Source organism: Phaseolus vulgaris, chromosome 2 (assembly GCF_051622355.1).
Source record: "Phaseolus vulgaris cultivar YP4 chromosome 2, ASM5162235v1, whole genome shotgun sequence".
NCBI classification, from domain to species: Eukaryota; Viridiplantae; Streptophyta; class Magnoliopsida; order Fabales; family Fabaceae; genus Phaseolus; species Phaseolus vulgaris.
Genome location: NC_143499.1, coordinates 10,397,029 through 10,400,634, shown reverse-complemented (window position 1 = coordinate 10,400,634; position 3,606 = coordinate 10,397,029). Strand labels below are relative to the sequence as shown.

The 3,606-nt window shown below is 43.1% G+C and overlaps 1 long non-coding RNA gene across 1 annotated transcript; it reads right to left on the bottom strand.

Moving 5' to 3' along the window:
• Positions 1-2,628: 2,628 nt before the first annotated feature.
• LOC150028990 (uncharacterized) lies at positions 2,629-3,044 on the bottom strand. The gene is made up of 3 exons (XR_016519006.1): positions 3,003-3,044; positions 2,833-2,859; positions 2,629-2,677 (listed from the first exon to the last, which is right to left on the bottom strand). It is a non-coding gene; the product is annotated as an uncharacterized LOC150028990 (long non-coding RNA).
• Between the last annotated feature and the right edge of the window lie 562 nt (positions 3,045-3,606).

Genomic DNA, 3,606 nt, shown 5'->3' with positions numbered 1-3,606 from the left:
TCATAGGCTCCTCTGTTGTACCAACCTTCACGACCTGGGCCCCGAAGCGATTGATATACTCCTTCAGGGTCTCCCCCTGATACTGCTTCACGTCAAACAGGTCGTATGAGACCGGCGGCGGGGCCTTGTTGGCCAAATACTGTTCTCTGAATAACCGCGACAACTGGCGGAAAGATGTGATATGGCCCTCGGGGAGGCTGATGAACCAGTCCATAGCCATCCCGGTCAGGGTGCTCATGAAGAGCTTGCACTTGGCGGCGTCAGAACCGCCTATCAGGACCATCTGCGTGTGGAATGCCGCGAGGTGCGTCTCTGGGTCCTCCATCCCAGTGAAGATTACCTTGGGTCCCGCGAACGTGTTCGGGATTGCTGCGTCTAGGATCTCCTGCGAGAACGGAGTGGAAAACTCCCTCGGTGGGGAGTGGTTCTCCGTCTCGTCATGCCCAGGACGCCTCCTATCGTTTCTCAGGCCCTGGCGCAACTCCTCATTCGCACGGTGGAGCTCTTCGTTGCGCTCATGCGAGGCGTCAAGATCTGCCTGCATGCGTTCCTGCTCCATCTTCGAATCCGCCATGTCCTGCTGCAACCCCCTCATTATTTCCAGGACCTGCTGCATGGATAGGTCTGCGGGGGCTGCGCGCGCTGATCTTCGTCTGGTGAGGGCCATTGTCACTCCAACCTCCTTCAGCACTACTGTAACCTGGTAGATTTTCTCGAACTTGTGATGGGACTGATGTTTTATATCGGCCCCACGGTGGGCGCCAAATGTTCCGTCCGGTTGACCGGGACGTCTTCGTGCGTGGCCTCAATCGACAGCTAAGGTCTCCTTCTCCTAAATTTGCCAAAGGTTCCAACCCTTTTTCCGACATTCTCAGCGCTATTTAAACTGCCCCCAGCATTTAAAGCGCCTTAAAGCGCTTTTAAACTCAAACGTAACGCACTCATTAAAGCGCTTAATTATGAAACGTAGCGCATTTAAGACGTTGAAACGCTTGGGAGCCATAATAGTACCTGAATGCCAAAAAGGGAAACTGTATTGAATATCTTTAATTACCTGGCACCTGACTAGAGGGTGTTTCTATTCCGGCATTGCTGTCATACACGTGGAGGGCCTCACGACGCCTTGACCCCATCTGGGGGCGTTTCTGCCCATCTGGGGATGTTTCTACGTGTGGGTCCTCCTGCTTGGGAGTGCTACTGCGCTAGGGGTGGCTTTTTGGGTGCTAACTCATGCCCCCAAGTATCTAGCCACTTACTCTGAGAGCGTATCTGCCTTCCTCTCACACCCTGCACCCGGTTATCCTGGGCGTGACCTTCCTCTTGGGTCGTATCTGTCCCGAAGGCGTCTCTAGGGCAGCAGGGGTACTTCGCGAGTCAGGCTGCCCTTCACTGGTATTATCACTATGGCCTTGAAGCCACCTTTTCATTCTCTTTATCACTTTCCCGAGATATCGGGACCTGAGGCTTTCCCACGACGTCGCTCCCTCCATGGTCTTTCCTACCCATGGGTATCGGGGAACCACACCGTGATTGCCTTGCTTTTACACTGTTTGATCTGGCGACGCCCTGGTTGGGCGACGCCTCCACCCAGGCAACGCCTTGCCTTGGCGATGCCTCTACCCAGGCGACGCCTTGCCTTGGCGACGCCTTGTCTTACCCTGGCGGCGCTTCCTCTTGGCGTCTCTACACCTGGGCGATACCTTGAGTTGACTTTGACTCTCCAGTCGTTGACTCTGACCTTGACTTAGTCAACGCCCTGGTACGGGACGGTACATATATATATATATATATATATATATATATATACATACATATATATGCAGTGTCTCAGTGTCATTTTATAAATTAGCCTTTTCAATGTGTCTGTCGAAGTATGTTTCGTAGGTTTTGAAAATCCTTTAGGCTTTGGAACATGATCAAATTAAAATGGAAAGAGTGTAGCTCATCAAGGGATGAGGATGTATGATAGAACAAGACAACCTTCTATTAAATATGTGTAATGAATTGTTTGCTAAGTCTCCTTGAAGGATACAGTCGTTCATACATCCATCTTCGATCCATTTTTCTGCATAGAATTTATGTATATAATAGTGATGAAATTATTAGCCAATATAACACCGCTCTATGAGTAGTGATATATAAGAATTATCAAACAAAACTATCATACCATATCACAATGGTGTGAAATCAGTTTTGACTTGTAAAGTGATTTTCAACTCAAAATATTTGTGATCACAAAGTACCTACGAAGCTTAAAGGAAAGTTTTAGACCAGTTGTACTCTATGGAAGTGATTGTGATCATATTGCTCAATGACCACTTGTACTCTATAGAAGTGAGTGTTATCACATTGCTCTATGACTTGTTATATACTCTATGGAAGAAAATGTTGGAGTTTAAAGCCTCAAAGAGGAAACTATTGAATGACAGTATAAGAGTTAATAAAAAATGACAAAAAATTGATTAACAATTAGGCGAGTTTAATGATTAATGTAAACTAAATACACTTTAGATTTTCTCAAATTATCAATTAAATTCTCAGCAGAAAAAAGTACCAGTTCAATAACACTGAAAGTCCCCTTTCCATGATCATTGACAAGGAAAACAGAACCCAAAAAGCAAGGCATCACTGGTTGCTGGAACGGGAGTCACTCTCCATTGCACGAACAGAAACAAACCTGAAAAAAAAATTAGGAACACATACATCTGTTATACTTTCAGAAAACACCAATCGCTTACATCTCTTATGCTAGAGGGTAATGTAATTTAACAACAAAATGGGGTATTTTATTTACTATCATCATATTTACGAGTACTGATAGCAGCTACGTACAATGGACAAAGAAAGCTAAACGGAGGCCTGCACGTGCAAGAAAAACAAAACAGACACAAACGTAAGACAATAAGAACTAAGAAAACTGAAACAGAAGGGTTACATTTGGTTGATCATAGCTAAATTTTGAAATAACTGGTAATGAAGAAAAGAGAAAGTGTTGGATTTACCATGAAAGGAGGGTGAATGAGTTGGTTAAGAGAGTGTAAAATGGTTCTTCCCAACCCATTGTTTGTTAATTTCAATCTCTATTCTTTTCTTCTTCAACCCAAATCCAACAAAGAAAGAACTTTATGGGGAAGAAACAACTTCCAACGTAGTTCAGAAGGCGAAGACCAAAAGTCAATTTAATCACTGCTGTTTTTTTACCTTATATCTCTCTTTGTTTCCACATAAACCAATGAAAAAAAGAGGAAGGAAAAGACACGAAAAAATTTAAAATAATCTTTAAAATATCTTCTAGCTATAATATAATTATATTAAAAATATACTGATTATGTTTTTGTAACTAGTATTTTTCTATAGACATTTCTTAATACGTTTGTCACTTTTTAGAATAAGAATAAATAAAATAAAGTGTTGTTATATTAAAAAAAAAAATCACCAGAGATTGTTTAATCTATCCATAAATACTCCTTACTGCACAATTGTCCATTTCCTTCTCTTCTTGCATGAGTAACACCACCTACACAAGGCAAATACATTTTATACAAACCTAGAATACCAGCCCACATAGCTACCAAAAACCGTCCCACACAACAACCAAAATCAGAA